We start from the raw sequence: 24,078 nt of genomic DNA, 5'->3' as shown, positions 1-24,078 counted from the left end.
GCAAGAATCCGTAATACATATGACACAACTTTTTCCTAAATTTATTACATTAACGTTAATCCAGCACTTCGTACCTACGTACACAGTGGTGCAAAGTTGATCGGACAAAGATCGTTTTTATACAAACTAGTCCAGTTTAACATGTTGTAAATGTGTTCTATTATGATCAATTGAGCTGAAATTTTGACGCAGAACTACAAATATGTTGAATTTCACGTGTAAGAAATACCAAATTTGCTGAAAGGTTACAATAAAATTAAAATTTGTGCATAGCTGATCGGACAAAGGTCAATGGAAAAGCAAGTTTTGAGTCAAAATTTCAGCTCAATTAATCATAACAGAACACATATACAACATGTTAAACTTGGATAATTTTTAAGTGTAGACTTGTGTGTACGTAATGAGAAGTCACCACCAACTTTTTTGCAGCAAAGTACACTTCTGCGTTGAAAATAATCCCTTAAAATAGTGTTCACTCAATGCTTCAGAGTTCTATCATAACGAGCGTGTCTACTTTGGTGCAAATGCGCAATAACTCGTTTATTTTTCCACCAAATGGGCTGAAAGCTTCAGAGGCTTCAAAAAATGTATTTTAGAAGATTTCCGCATAAGGACTTGTTGAAGGACACGTAGTTCCAGAGATATTCCGGTATTATTTGGGGTGCTAACATGCTAACGGTATTCCAACTACCGTAAGGTTGCCATCCACCGCTCACGTAGTCTTCCTTTACCTTCCTTTAGCATCCTTTCGACAAGCAATTGCGTCTTCCTATGAGCATGAGTAGTGATCTTACGGTGATTCCAGTATATCACTGGAACCATGTGTCCTTTAACGAGCCTGCATGAATCTATACTAGAAGATATTTCTGGAACCATTAAAAACTCCACCCCATTTCAAAAGCCACATGTGAAAAGGGCACACAAGTCTTCTGTGAACAAACCCTTGCAGTCCCTTCTCTCGTCACCCGACAACATCACATATGATGGGACCGCGAGAGTCAAGGAATGCGAAACAGCGCACGGCGATGGCGCCCTGAGAGAGCGCATTGAGATGTTTCAATGCAACAGTCGCATGTGATTGAATACATGCGTCGAATTGAGAGAGCAATGCGATGAGAGAAAAAAATTGATTTTTTTTTTTTTTTTTCCTTTGGTTTGTTTTTTCCGTCGATCTTGTTTTCCGTGCTGAGCACCAATGCTACCGACGTGCCAGGAAGGCAGCTCCCACACCTGGACCCTACCTATCGACCCATCAACTCATGAACCGGGGACCAACGGCTTTACTTCCCATCCGAAGGAAGGCGTGATCAGAGATGTTATGCCTCAGAACATCCCGGCGGCGCTGACTGGGATTGAACCCAGGCCTGCTGGGGTGAGAGGTAATCACGCGATAACTTCAATATGACAATTCTAAACACTAGGGAAGTAACACGAGTGGCCAAAGCTCCAGCAAGAGAAAGTAGAATAGACCTCTCACTCGTTGGATTACTCGTGGAAAGTAATCCAAGATCCCTACGATAGCGATCACTTTTTTTTTTATTAATTACTTTATTTGTACAGGCTCAATCGAATAAACTTTACAGAGCCGAGTTATCATTTTCGTTATACATTATTTATGTCTTATATTTAAAGTTAAAGGAGCTGGACCGGATACTCGCGGTTGTCTCGAGGTTAGTGGAGATTTACAATTTTTTTGGATGGGAAAAGGGAGAGGGAGGTTTGAAATGTGGTTTACGATACAAATATTTAATTAATCCTAAAACATGAACTAATTTCTATTCATCTTGAAAACAAACATAAAAAAAACCCCACACGTACAAAATACAAACTAAACACAAGGTTAATAAAACTTACAATCTAATGTTAATATTCTTAAAGTAAACATATATGAGTTTCATAAACTCCAGATCGCGTCTAGCCAAAATATCCCGAACTGGAACATTAGGTTGTCTACCTCGAGCCCGAAGGGAATCGTACAGTTCAGATCTGACTCCGCGATGCTCAGCACAAGACCAAATAATGTGATCTGCGTCCTGGTAACCTTGTCCACATTCACAGAGATTGCTGTCCTTCAGCCCAACACGGAACAAGTGAGCGTTTAACGAATAGTGATTGGACATGAGGCGAGACATCATACGAATGAAGTCTCGACCCACATCCAACCCCTTGAACCAAGGACTCTTCGACACCTTAGGGATGATCGAATATAGCCATCGTCCCAAACTCCCTTCACTCCACTTATTCTGCCAGCTGACGAGTGACTGTTGACGATAAATGAAGAAAAATTCATCGTAGGCGATTTGTCGATCGTAAATATCGCCTTCCATAGCGCCCACCTTAGCAAGTGAGTCCGCCATCTCATTGCCCGGAATCGAGCAATGAGATGGGACCCATGCAAAGGTGATGACAAAAGATCTTAAAGATAAAGCACTTAAAAGCTCTCGTATTTTCATGAGAAAATACGAGGAGTGCTTTACCGGCCTCATGGAGCGAATAGCCTCGACAGAACTGAGACTATCCGTAAAAATAAAATAGTGATCTGGTGGAAGTGAGGCGATCGTTTCTACCGTATATTATATTGCCGCCAGCTCAGCAACATATACGGAACAAGGAGCTTGAAGCATTCGAGAGGCGCTATGAAATTCGTTAAAAATACCAAAACCAGCGGACGACTCTATTAGTGATCCATCTGTGAAGAACGATCTTGCGGAATCAACTTGGCCAAACTTTGCAGCGTAAATTGACGGAACAATCATGGAACGATGATGTTCTGGGATTCCACGAATCTCCCGCGTCATAGATAAATCAAAACTAACTGAATTGCCGAAGTCGGAGAAGCATACACGATGGGGATTATGCTGTGAAGGGCTGACATCCTGAGTTATGTACACGTAGTACAATGACATAAAACGAGTTTGAGGGTTTAGCTCAAGAAGCTTCTCAAAGTTTTCGATTACCAGTGGGTTCATAACTTCACAACGGGTGAGGAGCCTGAGGGACAATTCCGAAAACCGATCCGATAGTGGCAACATGCCCGCCAACACTTCGAGACTCATCGTATGAGTCGAGTGCATGCATCCTAACGCGATACGAAGACAGCGATACTGGATCCGTTCCAGTTTGATGATGTGAGTTTTAGCCGCCGACTGGAAGCAAAAACTACCGTACTCTAAAACCGATAAAATCGTTGTCCGGTACAACGTTAGAAGATCTTGCGGATGAGCTCCCCACCACGTTCCGGTAATTGTTCGGAGAAAATTGATCCTTTGTTGGCATTTTCGTCTCAGATACTCAATGTGGGATCTCCAGGTGCATTTGGAATCGAACCAGACCCCAAGATATTTGAAAGACATGGAATGAGTGATCGGCCTACCCAAAAGTTGAAGCTTCGGTTGTGCTGGGCTATGCTTCCTAGAAAAAACAACCAACTCAGTTTTCTCCGTGGAGAATTCGATACCTAGCTGAATAGCCCAAGTAGACAAATTGTCTAGGGTATCCTGTAAGGGTCCTTGCAGGTCAGCCTCTCTGGGCCCTGTCATAGACACTACTCCGTCATCTGCAAGTTGTCTCAGCGTGCAGTTGTCACTTAGACAATTATCAATTTCTCTGACGTAGAAATTATACAAAAGGGGGCTTAAACATGAGCCCTGGGGGAGACCCATGTAACTAAATCGAGAAGCTGTAGAGTTTCCATGAGAAAAGCTCATATGTTTCTCTGACAGCAAATTGTACAAAAAGTTATTAATTAATGGAGAAAGGCCACAAGCGTGGAGTTTGTCTGAAAGGACTTCAACCGATACTGAATCAAAAGCCCCCTTAATACCCAAGAACACAGAAGCCATTTGCTCTTTTTTAGCAAAAGCCAACTGAATTTCTGTGGAAAGCAACGCGAGACAGTCGTTCGTTCCCTTGCCCCTACGGAAACCAAATTGAGTATCTGAGAGTAGGTGGTTCGTCTCAACCCATTTGTCCAAGCGAAAAAGGATCATTTTCTCCAACAATTTTCGAATGCACGATAACATCGCGATGGGACGATACGAGTTATGATCTGACGCGGGTTTTCCAGGCTTTTTAATGGCTATAACTCTCACTTGCCTCCAATCATCCGGAACAATATTGAGCTCTAGGAGCTGACAAAACAAATTCAACATGCGCCTCTTAGCGACATCTGGGAGGTTCTTCAACAAATTGAACTTGATTCTATCAGCCCCCGGAGCCGAATTGCCACATGATAGGAGCGCGAGTGAGAGCTCCAGCATTGAAAAAGGCTGGCTGATCTCGTCTACCGAATTCGTCGTTTCGCGAGGAATCATCCGTGCCGGCACGGAATCAGGACATACTTTTCGCGCGAACTTGAGAATCCAACGATCTGAGTACTCCTCGCTCTCGTTGTTCGAAGACCGGTTACGCATCCTTCGCGCCGCGTTCCAAAGCGTATTCATCGACGTTTCACGCGATAATCCGTCCACGAATTGCCGCCAGTATCCGCGTTTCTTGGCTTTGATGAGGCTCTTGAGTTCGCGTTCAAGAGCCAAGTACGCTTCGAAATATACGGGTGTTCCACGTTTCCGGAAAAGCTTAAACGCGTCGGACTTTTTACGATAAACCTCAGTGCATTGGTGGTCCCACCAAGGGGAAGGAGGTTTCCTACGCAAAGACGTTCCAGAAACCGGCCGAGTTTGAGCTCGAAGCGCGCTGTCCAAGATCAGATTGGAGAGGAAGTTATATTCCTCCAACGGTGGAAGCCCTTCTACCGACGACACGGCTTCCTCTATCGCGGTCTTGAACGTTGTCCAATCGATATTACGGGTGAGGTCGTACGCGACGTTAACGGATTCCGACGGATTGAACCCACTGGCAATCGAAATTTTGATCGGCAAGTGATCACTACCGTGGGGATCTTGGATCACATTCCACGTGCAATCCAACGATAATGAGTTAGAGCAAAGTGTGAGGTCTAATTTACTTCCATTTGAGGATGGACCAGCCAAACGTGTTACTTCTCCATTGTTAAGAATTGTCATATTGAAGTTGTCACAGAGACCATATATCATAGTAGAACGGTTGTCATCATACAGTTCCCCCCAGCCTGTACCGTGGGAATTAAAATCTCCCATAATCAACCGTGGAGCAGGAAGTACTGAACATATATCTGAAAGTTGTTTTCGATTCACAACGGCTCTAGGAGGAATATAAACAGAAGCAATACAAAGGCTCTTACCTTTAATAATAGCCTGACATGCGACAACTTCAATACCTGTAAATTGTGGAAGATTCACTCTATAGAAGGAATGGCACTTTTTAATCCCCAAAAGTACCCCTCCTCCACGCGAATCCTCACGATCCAGTCGAATAATGTTAAAATCATAAAAAGGAAGATCAATATCTGAAGAGAGCCAAGTTTCACAAAGAGCAAATACATCACAATCATTATTGTGAACTAAAAACTTAAAAGAATCTAATTTAGGAATAAGACTTCGACAATTCCACTGTAGAATAGTGATCAAATCCCCGACCTCGTTTGGAAAATTATCCATCGAAGGAAATGATTGCTGCAATGAGGGGCCACTTCAATGTCAATTGCTTCAAGAGGGTCTTCACAGTAGGAAGCATTGCCAGAACAATGCTTTTGAGAGGATCAGAAATATTCAGGTACTTGAGGATATCGTCCACAATTTTATCAAATGAGAACAACCCAGATGAAGAAGGGGCTTCTGTTCTTAAAAATGGGACATCAGGGGTTTTGGATGTCCCCGGGAGAGGTGGAAAATCCTGGATATAGTCAGTTCTTCTGAATCCAGGAGGAGTAGAAACTTCCTTTTTTCCACCACTCCTTGATTTGGGCAAGCTGATTTGGGGTTCTTCATTCTCAACTTTCCGCGAACGGATGCGTTTTCGTTTCCGTGCTGAAAAACAGAAAGAAGTTCCCTCCTCAGCCAAGTCAGAGTCAGTCTCGTCATCTGACAAAAGAGAGAATGGATTTTTGTCGTTGGTCGATGGCGTGGCCGTCTTAAGCATTTCCGCAAAAGACTGCCGGGAACGTTCCTTGAGTGAGCGTTGTAATTTCTCCCCGCGTTGTTTGTACACCGGGCATGACGAGAGACCATGAGGAGTTCCCTTACAGTACACGCATTTTGGTGCAGTGACTGTGCAGGCGCCATCCTCGTGCTTCTCCCCGCATTTGGAACAGCGTGCCTTGCTGCCACAGTGGGAGGCCGTATGTCCCAACTGCTTACAGTTTTGGCAGTTCATGACCCGGGGAACGAACAAACGCACAGGTAGTCGAAGTTTTCCCAGCTCGATGTAGTGAGGAAGGGCTGAACCAGAAAAGGTCACACGGAACGAGTCTGTGGGGGTAAAACTCTTTTTACCCTCGCTGACAGATACTGAGCCCAGTTTTTGGACATCCAGTATCTTCACCGGGGGAAGCAAACGGTTCTTGAAACGGCCAACCGCCTGCTTCTCCAAGATCTCGGGGGTCAGACTCGCTTCGGTGACCACACCTTCGATCTCCACATCACGAGCTGGGATGTAAACTCTGTACTCGAGCGTGAAGAGCTGGGAGGCAGCAATCTCGTTAGCCTGCTTAAGGTTAGAGACGGAGACACGAAGTTTATTGTGCCTAACCTTCGTAATTTCAGTCACGGCCGAGTATCGCTTCGTCAGATCATTAGTAATTTGCATTACATTCAAAGGTTTGTTTCTGGGCTGAAAGTAGACAACCCATGGGCCAGTCGAGTCATCTGGATAGGCTCGCGATCGGGGGTTTATCTGAGCCTGTCCTTTGCCAGACTGAGACGATGAATCAGGGATGACATCATCTTTCTTCTGAGATGATGTACGTTTTCGACCCTTCTTGCCATCGCGTGGCAAAGTGGTGTCATCTTCTGACAAAACGTCCATTTCGTCTTGCGACAAAATGTCCATTTTGCCGTACTAGTGGGAGCGAAAAACGCTCTACCACTGAAACGATAATCACTCGGACACAATACACAAAAAAAAACTACAAACACAGAACACAAACTTAAAATTTAACTGGTGGGCGAAAGAGAGAAACAAGAATAAAAACTTATCTGATAATCCTATACTACTACCACCGAGCGTTTAAACAGCAGCAGCGGAGCGACGCGCAGCGTGGATGATCTTCGATCCGCGTGTGCGGGCGGTCTTCGTTGGTGTGTGCTTATGTGAGGGTCGGCACTCAGTTGAACACACGATGATAGATGAGCGGTGTAAATGCGGAGGCAGATGCTGACACTCGATGACGATGATCCGTGTGCAGGTATGCGTTACCACGCACCGATGGTGCGCAAAATGGTTGGCGAATTGGCAATCGCAAAAACTATTTTCCTTCCGATGATGCCGAAAACACACTTTCTTCTCAGAAAAAACTCACTTTTAGTTAATTATTTAGCTGGGAACTCTAAGCGAGAAAAAACTGATAATTTAAATCAAGCGAATAGCGAGAAAACTTCCAAAATAGCGGAGCGCGAACTAAGTCGACCGTACTTCTTGCTAGGACGCAGTGGAGTGTATAGCGATCACTTGCCAATCAAAATTTCTATTACCAATGGTTCATCGTCCACCCACTCGGTTGATATCGCGTACGACGACCTCACGAAAAACATCGAGTGGCAAAAATTTGCGTCCGCGGTTCTCAGTGATACTGATTTGGTTGAGATACTCCTTCCGCTGGATGAGTACTCCTTTTTATCGCTACTTATCGTTGATTGTGTTCTTCAAGCACAGACAAAACACGTTCCGGGTGTTTCCGTTCGCAAACGACCTCCCACTCCGTGGTGGGATAAGAATTGCACCGACGCAAACAACGAGAAGTCCGTCGCGTTTCAACGCTTCAAGTGGGAAATTTTTCCAGTTTTTATTTTTTGTATTTTTTGATTTGCATGAAACCTTGCATACAAGTTTTTGGGGAAGAAAAACGCCGTTTTGCATACTTGGTTCGCCATTTTGAATCTAGCCTTACTTATGAGAAGGGCCTATGAAAATGCACATGATATCTTCAAAAAATTGTATCTCGGAAACGGTTTGTCCGATTGGTTTGGTGTCTTGGGCGAAGTTTTAGATAATTTATAGCTGACTGAAAATGCTATCTAGTGCACAGTAGGTTGTTCTGGAGAAAAATAGGTTACAATGAAAAAAAATGTTTTTTAAAAAAATACAATTTTCAAAAAAGCTATTAAGAAAAGTCAAAAAAGTTTGTCACCCTAATTTTATGAAAGTACATCAAATTTGCAAACAAAAAGTACTTCGGTAACATTTTTCTAAGATGCACCGTTTAGAAGATATTACTGATTTAATATTGTTTTTTTTTTGATAACTTAATAAGTTTTGACCCTTTTCGCATGTACTCCGTGTTTTTCCAGTTTCAAAAGTATTTTTTTCGGAAAGATTGGAAAATTTTGAGTTAAAATGACACTGACAGCTTAAAGATTCGAGTGAAATTCTCTGCCTTAAAAGTATTTTGAAAAACAAGTTACAAAATCCCACTATCAGGAACAATGATTTCTTCAAATGATTTTTGGTGCGTTGTGCTGAAAACGTGCTAACAAGTATTAGATACAGGTAATCAGATACCAGTTAGCTGTACTACGTACAGTTGGTGATTGTAAACATGGTCTTTGTTGGAACTAGTCCACCATGGCCACGCTGGCCATAACGAGGCTAGCTCCGTCGTTGGCCGTTCCTTAATAATAAATAAAAAGAACGCAGTAGTCACCTTCCATCAAACTAGAGGGCTGCCGACTGATACCTCAATCAACAACCGCCGCACTCTTTATTCATTCCAGGTATATACAATTTACAATCTTCTTCAATAACAATATACCTACGCCAGCAAATCTACCTCGCTCCAACTCTCCAAACTCGTACCTGAAGGTTCGTCGATACCTGAGCGTTCAACTCTACCTATCTTCCAACAGTCTTTACCCAGCATTCTATGATTTCTACCCGTGAGCTGTATAATAATGTCTGACCTAGGGGAAGGACGGCTCCAAGTATCAGCATCAATACCGATGGTGGAAATATTAAATATTTTAATATGTGTGATATTTGCGAATCTTACACCTAGTCTGACAGTTGTTTTTTTTTTGTTTGGCTATTTTTGGTTTAAAGTGTACATTTGACATTCGTTTAATCAAAAAATGGATTTCACACGAGAGTCAAGTCATTCCTTGATGATCTTGCTGGGCAGGGCCACCAAAATCCACTCCTTCTTCTGATAAATTTGGCATTCTTCACACTAAAAAAATCTGAATTTTACTGGTGTTGTAAACATCTATGCATGCAAACATTCATGCATGTAAACTTCCTTTTCACGTAAACTAGCAGCTTGCAAGAAATGTTGCAAACAAAGGTGGAAAGTTGCATACAATATATGGAATATTGCATGACATGTCTCATAAATTTACACGATTTATAATGTAAATTTGTATGATTTATGACGCTCCATTTATGTGCATCATAGTAACGGAAATTTACACTACTTTTTTTAGCTGTGTTTGGTAGCTGATCTCAGTGCACATAATCTGGGGCACTTCCGTTCCCAGGAAATAATCATTAATTTTCACGAGTTCTTCATTGTCTGCAATCCAATGTTCAGTCCTCCGATGGAACGGGAATCGACTGACTACGGTGCCCCTGTAAACGGAGTCCCATAGTGATGGTTCCGTGGTCGTAATACATTCGCCATGAGCCTGCAATTTGGAGAGATTTGCTGCTGGGGGAACTTGCCTAGTCGAGTGCCGTTTTTATCATCAAAAAAGCCGAAGGCGAAAGAGATCAGAGCTATCGAAAACAAAAATCTAGGCAAACATGATGAAACAGAAAGCTGCAGGTAACATAAACAACAACGGTGAAACGTCATTGAGTGTATGCGTTAAAGCTACACTGTTATTTTTTTTTACTTTGTAGCTTTCCACTTGACAGTTAATATCATTAATATTTATACTAAAAACTATAATAACTACCAATATGAGCAATTTCTACACCAAATATTACTTCATATCAAGTTGTACTCCCCCTAGTGTCTGACTCGGTTCTGAATTCATCCAGTATCTACTAGGGAAAACCAAACAGTAAATGCAGAAAGGTTGCTAGTAGCATAGTGATTATAGTAATTTCAGCTCATAATCCTGTGTTTTTGAACGAGATCCAGTGTTGTTTGATAAAATAATAATTGTAAAGGAAAGTGTAACACGTTTTGGTGCAAAGGTAAGTTTTAAATACACATTTTAATTATATGTTTTGTGATATTTTCGTACAAAACTAACAATTGGAAAATATTTTCTATGTTACAGATTACAAAATGAGTAAAATAAGATGTATTCGCCCATTCAAAGACATTCAGTGTTCGAAAGAGCTGCGATATCTCACGGATGGTATCAAACTAAAATCAATTGGATTTTCCAAGGTATCCACACTGAACACCAAGGATTTTCGTGTTTGTTCGTCTTGCCGTCTACATATTGATTCAAGAGCTCACCTCACCCAAAACGAGGAACAAAGCGTAGCCGGCGGCTCAAGGATGCCAACTGTTCAGACCATACCTGATGTACCTGATTCGCAAAGCTATGAAAGTTTGGTCACGATACCATCAGAGTCAACGCTAAGCACAATTAAATCAAATGAAGACTTCACGATGCCTGTAGACGTCGAAATATTCAACCGAGGAATAGCAGCTATTCGTGTTTCGCCTATAGATTTAGGTAAGGTTAAAAATGTTCACTATCCTGAAAAAAAGTGCGCTGAAATCGTCGAAGGTGTACGAAGAAATCTTTTTAAATTAGACGCTAAAACAGAAAAAGCAAACGAGTTTGATGAAGTCATAGAAAATATGAAAATTAAATTTTTAAATTCAGCCACAAGGCAAGAAAAACTATCAATTTTATCATTGGTGCCAAAATCATGGTCAGTACAAAAAATTGTAGACGAATTTAAAACCAGTAGAAATATGGCATCAGATGCAAGAAAGGAAAGAGATAATGTATTTGATTCATCTCAAGGTTCAAGCTCTGGAAAAGCTTTGAGTAATGAAACAAAAGAACTGGTTTTGAATTTTTTTGAGGACGATGATATAAGCCGTGCAATGCCAGGCCAAAGAGATTTTGTTAGCGTAAAGACAGGAAATAAGAGATTAGCTGTTCAGAAAAGATTGTTAATGATGACATTGAGAGAAGCTTTTAATCGCTTTAATGAAATGTACGTCAATGTAAAAATAGGGTTTTCATCATTTGCAAGCCTCCGGCCAAGGCAATGTAAACTATTGACTATCACAGGAACACATAATGTTTGCGTTTGCACTACGCATGAAAATGTCAATTTAATTCTACATAGCTTAAAAAAATACAATGTCTTGAATGATCTAAAAACATTAACGAATAGATTACTTTGCGAAAATAAGACAACTCATTGCCATCTACGAAGATGTAAAAACTGCCCAGATACCTCAGTTTTAGAAGACAGTTTATTGAAACAACTGAAAGAAAACTTTGTTGAAAAGCTTTCATTCGAACAATGGGTTACCACTGACAGATGTGATTTAGAAACTATTGTAAAGCAAACCGATGAGTTTGTTTTATTTTTCAGCTCAAAATTAGAAAGTTTGATTCCGCATGATTTTGTAAAAACCGAACAATCCAATTTTTTGAAAACTACAAAACAAAACTTGCAAGATGGTGAATTTTTAGCTATTTGTGACTTTTCTGAAAATTACAGCTTCGTTTTGCAGGATGAAGTTCAATCACACCATTGGAACGTGCAACAGGCCACAATCCATCCTTTCGTAATATATTATACTGAAAATATGCAAATTAAACATTTTAGCTTCATTATAATTTCTGAAGAACTAAGACATGATTCAGTCGCTGTCAATTTGTTTATTGATAAAATGATAAACTTTTTACAAATTGATCAAAATAAAAACATAAAAAAATTTATTTTATGTCAGATGGTGCTGCTTCACAGTATGAAAACCGAAAAAACTTTTCTAGCCTTTGTAAATTTAAGTCAAAGTATGGTATTGACGCTGAATGGCATTTCTTCGCAACATCGCACGGAAAAGGTCCATGCGATGCTATTGGAGGTACGATAAAACGCATGGCTACCAGAGCAAGTTTAGCCAAAGAACGCGAACACCCGATAAAGACTGCAAGAGAGTTGTTTAATTGGGCAAACAAACGAAAAGAAGAAGAACTTACAAAGTTGTCATTTTGTTATTCTACTACAGAAGAATACGAAAATATGTCTTTGCAGCTAAATAATCAATATAATAATGCAAAAACAATTCAAGGAACTCTAAAATTCCACTCATTTCTTCCTCTATCAGAAAATACAATAAAGGCAAAGCTTTATTCAAACTGTCCTGACAATGATGCCAAAATATTCAATATTGTTAAGAAAGTTGTGTAAACAATAATTTTATAAAAATACAGGAATAAAAATAAACTGATGATATCCACCATATAATGTTATTTTTTATTGCGCACAATCACCATCCCTGAAAAATAAGCTTAATTAGCTCTTTTGAATCTTGCTAATTGAGGAGCTTACATTTGCAGTTCTCAAAAAGGTGTATCTCGAAATCGAGTTGTCTCATCGGTTTGATGTCTGTGGCGATGTTCGGCAATAGAGAGAAAATATGCACAGTATAAACACATCCAGTTTAAATGGATTAAACTGTTAGGCGATATGCAAGAGTTGAATGCACATTTTCAGCACAACGCACCAAAAATCACTTGAAGAAATCATTGTTCCTGATAGTGGGATTTTGTAACTTGTTTTTCACTTTTAAGGCAGAGAATTTCACTCGAATCTTTAAACTGTCAGTGTCATTTTAACTCAAAATTTTCCAATCTTTCCGAAAAAAATACTTTTGAAACTGGAAAAACACGGAGTACATCCGAAAAGGGCCAAAACTTATTAAGTTATCAAAAAAACAATATTAAATCAGTAATATCTTCTAAACGGTGCATCTTAGAAAAATGTTACCGAAGTACTTTTTGTTTGCAAATTTGATTTACTTTCATAAAATTATGGTGACAAACTTTTTTGACTTTTAATAATAGCTTTTTTGAAAATTGTATTTTTTAAAAAACAATTTTTTTCATCGTAACCTATTTTTCTCCAGAACAACCTACTGTGCAATAGATAGCATTTTCAGTCAGCTATAACATAAGGATAATAAAAAAAAATATTGACATGTCACTTTAAAGGGAAAATTTATATTTTAGTTCAAAACACAAATACCAAACTTTTTTTTTACCGTGCATATTTTCTCCATATAACACCAACAATTGTCTAAAACTTCGCCCAAGACACCAAACCAATCGGACAAACCGTTTCCGAGATACAATTTTTTGAAGATATCATGTGCATTTTTCATAGGCCCTTCTCATAAGTAAGGCTAGATTCAAAATGGCGAACCAAGTATGCAAAACGGCGTTTTTCTTCCCCAAAAACTTGTATGCAAGGTTTCATGCAAATCAAAAAAGATGAAAATTACTCGTTGCTTTAATGATATGGAACCGCTCTATTGTAGTACCGTGTCCTTAGTTTAGTGCATGTCGTATTACTCCATCACTATTGAGAAATGATGAAGTATATTCGATTTTTTGTACAGTGGTCATTCTCGCATTCATCGCAAGGATCCGACTCTAATTAACCATTTCATTCGAGCAGTTAAAATGACGTTTACTACCACTCGAACTTTGAAATAAAACATTATTTTGAGATTTTTTCTTCTAGAATCACGAGAAACGTAGCCATCATTTGTGCGTTTCATAAAAAAATAAAAAAATAGTTGGTCGAGTTTTGTGGAATCGCTGGTGGAAAGTCACACCAAAACTGCTTGACAAAGTGATCAATTGAAAGGTCCCGCTATTTATACCCTTCGGAGTGTTGAAATACCCTCCAAAGGCGCGCCCCTTTGTCAGTCAAAATTGAATTCCTTAGCAACAAAATTAAGGAATGACACCGATAATGACCATGCATCAGAACCCTAGTCTTAACCACTTCAAACTGGTTGACTTTCAGATACGCAATTTGGATTTCGGATGGGCAAAGGAACGACCGACTGTCTTGGGTTGCTTTCTACCGAAATTCAACTGGCCTATGTTCAGTTTTCTTGGACATTAAGGAGGCTACTATAGCTAAGGTCCCATCTCATTGTTCAATTCCGGGTAATGAGAAAGCGGACCTACTGGCTAAGGTTGGCGCTATGGAAGGCGATATTTTTGAGCGACAAATCGCCTTCAACGAATTTTTCTCCATTGCTCGTCAGCAAGGCCTCATCAGTTTTTTTTTTTTTTTTTTTTTGTGTATCAAGCTGGAGCTGCGTGACAGCTTAATTTTCAAGACTTGACCCATTTGAATAAATTTTGCTTCTATCTTTGACAATACAACAGAAGGACTAGCCTATGTTGGCCGCTTGAACACTGGATTCCGTATGTATTGTTTCAAGATAGTTATAGAAAAAATGCTGTGACGTGTGCGCGTAGATATATCCGCGTAGTAAACCGATTGAATAAGTAAATCCGTTTCGAACGAAATATCTAAATTATGTAAGTTACGAAAACCGCGCGAATTCCGAAAGCCGTACAAGACAACCGAAGCGAGAAAAAAGGCTTATTATCATTTAAAGAGTGCCACCAAAAATAAATGTGATAGCCTATGTTGGCAAGTTGATTAATTTTGGTTTCCTCCCTAAATATTCTACTTATTTTACTGTTGAGCTTTGTTTCAATTTAGTTATTTTACCGCACCTATCAATCATTTCAAGATTTCGCGAGCGTACCGAACAAATTCTATACTACAGAAGCTCAAAAAAAAAAAACTTTTGGCTCCGTAGACGTAGGCGCGTTGATTCCGACAGCCGCGAAAAGTTAAACATGCATCAATACCACATAAGGAAAGATCGATTTTACGTATGGTTTAGTTCATAGATTAACATTGACTGCTGTTTACAAATGTAAGTACTTGAACACTAAGAAATAAGTTAACTCAAATGCTTTAACCGCATATATAAGAGATTTCGCGTATTGAGAGAATTATATAGTAATCGAGTACAACAAACTCAGGGGAATACAATACCTCCAAAAGTTTAAAAGCTATTAATTGTCACATACCTCTACTTTTACTTATTTCCTAAAATATTCCTCTACTTGTTAATCTGCTAAATGCTATTGGTCTGCCTGCATTTTCTTTTTAAATTTCAAGACTAAATAAGAAGATTTATTCTACAACTTTAACTTTAGGTTAGTTGCCTCCCTCACGTTTCCACTATGTCGCACCACAAAAATACATATGGGTATGTCACAATAGAAGCACACCACAGTGGAAATCTCGAGCCATAGTTCAAACACTTATCCCAAATCAAAATGAAGCACATATAAGATTAGTTACAATATCATGTACAAAAATGATGTTTAACATTGTTTCCTGAGTAATACTTCAATGAAAACAACAATGAAAGCTTGTCACGCAAATAGAAGGAGCACCGTTGGGCACTTTCTGAAATATTTCAATAGTATAATTCCCTTGCAAACCCAAATAAATCTATCTGCGTAAAAATAAATAAAATAAGAGTGATTTGCGGCAAAACCCGCCAGTATCACACCCAACGTAAGCGTACTACGACGCGGCTCTCAATTAAAGGAGTAACAAGTGTGATACTATCACTGCTAGACTAGATCTTTGGTTCTCTCATGCAGTGGTTTATCAGAGAGGGGAAGCTTAGTAATCCCCATTGCCTGCCTATGACGCCATTCTATCGCGGCATGAGCCAGCAACGCCGACCATAAACCTACCGTCTCCAACACTCCACTATAAAACATGAAATTAAGCCCGCCCACCAACAACAAGGTGCAAAAACTAGCCAAGGGGAGGGAAGTCCTCATCAGTTTGCAACAAAAATGGAATGATGGTGATTTGGGAAGACACCCACAGGTGTCGAACAAACCATTGTTCAAAGGGTTGAATATGAGCTGCGACTTTATACACGTTATGTCAAGGCTTATGTCCAATCACTGTTCGTTAGACTCGCACTTCTATCGAATTGGGCTCTCAGGCAGCAATTTATGTGCATGTGGCAGTGGTTATCACGATATCGAGCATGTTGTTTGGTCATGACCTTAAACCGTGTTACCAGATCTGAGTTATACACATCCTTCAGGGCCCGAGGAAAACAACCCACGATACATATTAGAAATGTCTTGACGAGCCAAGATCTCGACTATTTGAATTTAATTTATGTGTTTTAAAAACGGATAGATCTGAGGATTTAGTAGTTAGTGTCATATTGTTTTCTCCCAAGTTGTTAGCTCCCCATCGGTGTACCCCCATGTCTGTCTTTTTCATCAGTATGTCGTTTAGTTCGAGATCAAGAGCACATTGCTCTCCAAACCTTGTGTTCTCAATCCCTGCCATCCATTTGTCGCAATTTGTTACCCATAACCTTGAGATAGCCGCGAGTGATCGCCCCCCGCTTTACTAACGTTAGTTTTAAGTAATTTTGTGATCGAAACAATAAATATCGGCTCCGCAAAACTACGGCAAATAAGCCTGGAAAAATAAACGCATTATAAAAAAAAAAAATCATATAATATTGATGAATCTACGCGAAACTGCACCAGTGCATGCAACACCTAGGTTTGAAATCTGAAACCACAAAAGTGAGGATGTACTAAAAAATATTCCATACGATTTGACAGCTAGCAAAACGTCATTTTCATTTTCACATCATTTCCATCTGCTGGCCGACCGTAACGTAGATTCATCAATAGGCTATCTTGATATCAAAATGTATGAAAATGATTTCCAGTGAAAATTTGGCGCATGACTGCTCCTTGCGACTGCTTCTTTTTTTCCCTTTATTTAACGTCGGTCTCTGTTCCGCAATCTAGTGCCAATCACCGACGGACATCGATTGCCATCCATTGACGGCAATCGAATGTGCAGGCAGGCAGCTTCCACACCTGCGTAGGATATCGCACCCATTCAACAACCCTTGCGACTGCTTATATTACATGATTTCAGCCATAGTCTGAACATAATATTAATATCAAAAGTCATACATTTGACCGGGCACAATTTGAAGTATGAGTGCTCTTTGCAAGATAGCCTATATTACGTGTGTTGTTTTCGATAAAATGTCGGAATCCACCGTGACAGTTCGAGTGAGAGAACATGTATGAAGAGAGAGATGAGAGTTATCGTTTTATAGCAAACGAGTTGATTGAAATAAAATCGAGTCCGAATCGGTCTTTTAGGTTAACACCAGTTCCAACCAGCTAGCTGGCATCCCTATCTTGTTTGCCTTGCCTTGAAAAGAGCTAACATCGCTGCGGACCCGCGAATTGCGGGCCCCACTGACAGCTCATAATTTGTAAACAAATAGAAGATTCAAGCCAGAATTTCAAAAAAGGCGTGATAATATTTAATATTTTTGCTTACATTTTATGAAAAATAAACTTAGGACTCATAAAATATTATTTTCTGATTTTCTTCCACGAAGTCAACCATTTATATGGCATAAAAGGGAAAATAATTTCATTTGATAAAAATAAGACAATTCAGTCACGCCATTTTTGCAGTTCACACTGGAATTGTGACGTTTCAGATGTTGGTTTCAATAACATGGCGGCATGCCAGCCAGCTGGTTCCAACCCAGTGCGAAACCGAACTTTTTGTCAGTGTGAACCTCAACCTGAGCTAGGTTTTAAAAACAAGCGAGCAAACTGACGTTTGTCAGAAAACAAGCAGACACAATAGGCCTTTTTAATAGAAACTAAACGATCGATTCAACCTCTGGTGGTGAATAGGAGAACGTCAAAAAGAGTGTTATGAGCATAAATTTTTGCCTTGAGACATAGGAAGCGGAACACTCTTTTACTTTTCCTGATAAATTGATTCATCTGAGATGCTGCAAAACTTAATCTACAGTTGAAAAATTTAATTCTGTAATTCTGTTTTTTTTTAAAGATCCTGCTGGTGTTCAGGAATATTTTGGTTGAGAAAAATGGAAAATTAGAAAAGTGCCTAGTAATTATGATCTTCCGGATTTCTTGTGTGTGAATAGTTAAGGTGCAAATCAGTTCAGATTTGTAGAAAATCGTACAATAAGACAATTACCGATAGAAATTGGCAAGATTTTGAATGAAAAATGCTGTTATTTGCGTTGGGGAAAATACTTATTCTGATGTAAACAAACGGTTTGGTTCGCGTGGCGCACTCTACGTTGGTGGTGCATTAAAAAGGCGTATCGCTTGGATCGTGCAAGGTGAAAGACGTGTTTATTTTTAAACTGTAATCCGAAGCGTGTATCTGGTGATAATACTTTTTTTTCTTGATTTGTTTTCCGTCGATCTTGTTTTCCGTGCTGATCACCAATGCTACCGACGCCAGGGAGGCCGCTCCCACACCTGGACCCTACCTATCGACCCATCAACTCATGATCCGGGGACCAACGGCATTACGAAGGAAGGCGTGATCAGAGATGTTATACCTCAGAACATCCCGGCGGCGTCGACTGGGATTGAACCCAGGTCTGCTGGGGTGAGAGGTTATCACACTTACCACTACACCACCGGCACCGCTTGGTGGTAATACTTAAAAACGTGTTATCAGCTATAGTCTGAAAGCACTATATAGTGCCTTTTCAGACTTAATAGTTATAACATGTTATAATCGACAAGAAAAATATCATCAAGATAGGCGTTTGCTGTCGGCTAATTTTTAATGTTTAATAAGTGATTACATTTAGATTTAAGTGTTTCATTGAGACTACCAAGTTAAATGGACTATAATAATAATAAATAAATAAATAATAACATTTTACAACTGCTCAGTCTAGTCAGTGTTTAATTCGTGTATTATGGGTATAGGGGAAATGACGGTTTCGGCACTTTTTTAATTATCGTCAGAGGGTATTGGTCATAGTACATATGCTCTAGAACATAGACCGTTTCCTCAACGTGTGGTCAAGCTCGCTCAACATCGCTGCTTCTCATGTGCTTTTCGCTTATTGGGTTTTCCCGATGGTGAGAATCGATGCTCTAGAATATGATGCACCTTCATGCAAAATAACAGCGCTCAAGGACTTCATTTACCCGCTGACGACAATAGAACACTTTGTCAAGCAGTTTTGGCGTGACTTTCTACCAGCGATTTCACAAAACTGGACCAACTAATTTCATTTTTTTTTATGATACTCACAAATGTTGGCTACTTTTCTCGTGGTTCTAGAAGAAAAAATCTCAAAATAATGTCTTATTTCAAAGTTCGAGTGGTAGTAAACGTCATTTTAACTGCTCGAATGAAGTGGTTAATTAACCACTTCGTTCGAGCAGATAAAATGACGTTTACTACCACTCGAACTTTGAAATGAAACATTATTTTAAGATTTTTTCTTCTAGAACCTCGAGAAAAGTAACCAACATTTGTGCAAAAAATAGAAATTAGTTGGTCCAGTTTTGTGAAATCACTGGTAGAAAGTCACGCCAAAACTGCTTGACAAAGTGGTCAATTGGTAAAGAAGTGCCAAAGCCGTAATTTCCCCTATTTACTATAGCTAGGTGCAACTGAATTTTTGATTTTATTATACGAAAAATACATTCAAACTCAAGCATTTTTATATAATAAATATACCTACCTAATAGCGAATTCGTTTATTATCGGGGTTAACACCAGTTCCAACCCAGTGCGAAACCGAACTTTTTGTCAGTGTAAACCTCAACCTGAGCTAGGTTTTAAAAACAAACGAGCAAACTGACGTTTGTCAGAAAACAAGTAGACCCAATCTTGATACCCGATCCAGGTTGGAACTGAATAATAAACGAATTCGCTATAAGTAGGTATGCAGTACCGTGCGGGACCGAAATCCGTACAGCACCGAAATCCGTACACCCTGTTGAATTTGTTTATTTATATGCATCATAACAATGTAAATATTATACATGAATACATATTCATGTTCATTCATGCATTAGCTTAATGTTTACGTCAACAATTAAGCAGAATGTCATGCAATTAAAATAAGAAAAATAAAAACCTTAACACGTGTCGGGCATTTCTGTCAATCGGTTGCGTTCTTAACGATTTTCTAAGAAAATCTCTCGGATTTACTTCAGTTTGTTAAGCGTATTTCAGTGATGTTTGCAAGTAGTTTCCTGAAGGTCGATCGAAAAGGTTAGTGTTTATCGTTTTATATCTCAATTCTAAGCAATGGATCGTTCATATGGTATTTATTTATCAAAATTAGTACTGTACGGATTTCGATCCATATATAACAGCTGATTCTAAATCCGTACACTTGTGCATCACTAATGACGATTCTACTTTATCCAATGTTTTTCAGCAGATCATGGAAACTAAATACACGCCGGAGGATTTGGAGAAGACTGTGGCAATGATGCGTGCGGAGAAATCTTACCGAGAAGCATCCAGGGATTTTGCCGTTCAATTCACCACCATAAGAGATGCCGTATTGAATCGCTACTCTCTTATTTTATTCGTATTGTAAACGTTATATTATTAATATCTTTTAATGAAGAGCGTCAAGAACCAGCCGAAAAGTAAAACAACGCAGCTCCCCTACAGGATATCACCAACACGCATATACAAATTAGGGACCATGCATAAATGACGTAGCATTTGAGGGGGGAGGTGAGGGTTTCAGAATTTGTGACCGGCCATGTATTGGATATAGCCAAATACGCTACGAGGGGGGGGGGGGAGGAGTATACAATTGATCAAAAATATGCTACGTTATTTTTGGATGCTCCCTTACAGAGAGCAGACAGAAATGGGCCAGAGAGCTACCAGCGAGGAATGACCGGAAATACACATGAAAGTAGTGCGGACGAAAATTGATAAAGAGAACGCAAAGAAACAAAGGATTGAGGAACGACAAAAGAAAAAGGTTGAGCGAGAGAGGAAGAGGAGGAAGAAAAGGAAGAAGAGCAAATAAAGTTCCCTAATAAACAAATACCATGAACGAACTTTATCCCGGATGGGTAAACTTTCCCACAAATGGTTTGGATGATACCCCGAACACGTCGTTAAGCTCTCTATTATGGTTATTTTTATTAGGGTTGGAAGCAAGAAAGCATTATAACTTGAAAAGGCAATGGTATCAATGGAGAAGAAGCAGAAGAAAGCTGTGGAAAAGAAGCAATGAAAGATCTGTATTTTTATGATTATTACTCTCTTGACGTATTAAGTTAAATTAAGTTATAGTCGTTATTTTACCAATTTTAATTTTCATGCACAAAACGAAAAACTAATCCTTGATGTCAGTTCATTGTCTTTTTTTTTGTTGGTTTCTAGTATGGTTGTATTTTTCTTTTACTTATCCGCCATTATAGGGCTACCATCTTAGGAACCGGTTAATTTATCGCTTGATGCCAGTGGGTTGGTGGAGTTCCAAAGTATGGCGCATCTTGCACGTTATCACATGTCAAATTTCAAAAACCTCGAAGTTGTGATCGGAGGAAAACTCCAGTAAGAATATTTAACCCAAAGCACTGGTATAGAATAAAATTTGGAAGAAATTAATCCTTAAACATGATATTAGTTAGCATAAAAATCCAGAGCAGTTACATTCTTAAATTAAAAGAATTCAGTTACCTCTCCTTTGAATCGATTGGAGCATCAATTAATCTAACGCTGATATCATTAGTTAAAAAAGTAAAAGTAAAAAAAAAATGAACTTGAACCTTTGACGAATGATTCTTAGGTAAAATCGTGCACTGAATTCAACAATGTAGTCGAAAAAAAAAAATGTCAGTAGGATAGTTTTTGAGATACAGCTAAAAATGAAAATTCACTTTAAACAAGTTTGATTACTATAATACAAATATCTCCGGTTGTAATGAGATTATATCAATTATTTTAACGCTAAATTAGAGGTAAGAAATTTTTTCGTTCGATCAATTGAACATCAATTGTCAGTGAGATTGATGGTATTGTCACAAACGAAGTGACAGACGGAGCGGCTCGAAAACTTTGGTGACTAACCTGCTATTGCAATTTTTCAGTGTACCACATGGCAACACCACTACTACTGGATTGTACCACATGGCAACACTACTACTAGATTGAACTAGCATTTTCACCAAATGTACTAGAATGTTTTGGTTCTATCTCTTTCACTCTACTCAAAACTGAAATGCATAAAAAAATGACAAAATAATACGCACTCTTTGCACACTGTCAAAGAATCATTGTACACAAAATCAACTTTGTTCAAATCAAAACAAAAAAACTAACCCATCTGGTGGCTGATGGCACAAGCTTCCAAGAAAATTCTATTACAGTGAACCACATTATTTAAATGGATTTCTTCGCCAGTTAGTCGTCTGTCACTTCGTTTGTGGTATTGTTGTTAGTTAATAGTTTGTTTTTTAAGTTTTCCTAAGAAAAATTGAATTTCTGCTAAGTTTTTAAGCAATGTGAATGAAAATGTTTATGGTGGTTCTACCATTACTCTCACGGAAAAATAGTGTTATAACGATCGAAATAAAATTTTATCACGTTTAATTTGGCGTTAAAATAATTAATATCACTTCATTGCAACCAGAGATATTTGTGTTTTATTTTTTTTTAGCGTGAGATATCAATTTTTAGCTTGGGGAAGGAGGGGCATAGTGAACAGGCGGGGCATAGTGAGCATCCCGTACTTTGGCTCTGGATCTCCAACTGCATGAAACAAATCAACTGGTAGTAGGATCAATATCCTTAAGATATTGATCCTACAGCCAACAAATTTGTTCTGAACGGCCGGAAGTCCAAGCTGGAGCACGCGTGATGCTCACTATGCCCCACCTGTTCACTATGCCTCTCTTACCCCTATATCTCCAAAACTATCCTACCGAGATTTTTTTTGACTATATTTTTAGATTCAGCGCACGATTTTACATGGGAAATGACCATCAGCGTACAAAGTTCAAATATGCTGTAAACTAGTGTATTTAAACGAATATAGCTGTTTTGGACTCTTAGCCAAGCAACTACAAAAAAAATACTTTATTCAAGATAGCAACACGTTTTTTTCATTGATTTGGATCGATTTACATTCATGTACGGATTTTGATTCGTGACTGTACGGATTTTGATTCATCCTCAACACAGTGTACGGATTTCGATTCAAAACTGTACGGATTTTGATTCAATCGTAAAACGCTGTACGGATTTTGATTCAAGATATGTGCAATTTAAATCCTTTTTTCTAATAATTAAAGGTAATTTTAAGACCTGGTGTTTGCAAATATTGGAAAAATAAAGAGAAATGTAAAGGAAAAAGATGTGATACAGAGCATAATGTGATAGCATTATTTAGTATTGACCGTTAATGATTCTCTCGTGCTTAGGTGTACGGATTTCGGTCCCGCACGGTACGTTAGTGATCAAGAAAAACCTACCTTCCGAGTGAATATCTATCAGCTGCTTATCCTTGCTTTGTGAAATCAAGTAGCCACAGAGTAATGGCAATGCCTCTTTGTTCGTCAATTTTTGTCACTTTCATGTGATTTGCGAATACGTATGGTCTTCTTGTTAACTAACAGTTGAAAATATCAAAAATATAATAACACCAAATATTAAAAATCACGCACACCACAACAAAAACGAGCCTCTTTTTCGATAATTTCAATAGGTGTAAGGAAAAACAAAGCCCGACGTAAAAATAGCACCTAGGACACAGTCCGCAACTTCAATAGTTTTATCGTTTACAGTCCCGAGCACGTTAAATCGATTATTCTGCGGAAATAGTCACAACCTGCTGCTCTGTGCGAGAATATCTAAAAAAAAAAATCAAAATCTGAGACAAAAATAATTATACTTCTGCGACGCGCCGATGATACCTTCTATTTACGAAATCGAAAGCACAACTGAAAAGAGGATGGAAACAGGGATGCCAGGTTTACTTTTAAAAACTTTGCGTTAAGAGCTTACACGGCCAATCATCCCAACTCAGTGACTGAGAATAATAATAATTATTATTGGCAAATCAAAGTTGGCACTCGTGAAGAATAGAAGAACTATGAGAGTGATGATGGTTTCAAAATT

At 39.0% G+C, this 24,078-nt stretch overlaps 1 protein-coding gene across 3 annotated transcripts in view; it reads right to left on the bottom strand.

The window, feature by feature from the left end:
• LOC135701749 (glycerophosphocholine phosphodiesterase GPCPD1) overlaps positions 1-23,833 on the bottom strand; it is an 89,864-nt gene extending 66,031 nt beyond the window's left edge. For 2 of the 3 annotated variants that reach the window (XM_065222659.1, XM_065222663.1), the window contains exon 1: positions 23,433-23,833. The gene's annotated coding sequence lies outside the window, so the exon portion shown is untranslated. The remainder of the gene's footprint in view (positions 1-23,432) is intronic. The other variant, XM_065222660.1, reaches the window with a different exon arrangement.
• Between the last annotated feature and the right edge of the window lie 245 nt (positions 23,834-24,078).

Source organism: Ochlerotatus camptorhynchus, unplaced genomic scaffold (assembly GCF_037179485.1).
Source record: "Ochlerotatus camptorhynchus isolate MF236.1 unplaced genomic scaffold, CSIRO-AGI_Acam_v1.1 ptg000176l, whole genome shotgun sequence".
NCBI lineage: Eukaryota > Metazoa > Arthropoda > Insecta > Diptera > Culicidae > Ochlerotatus > Ochlerotatus camptorhynchus.
The sequence above is the reverse complement of the archived record's forward strand: the minus strand, read 5'-3'. Positions and strand labels throughout refer to the sequence as shown.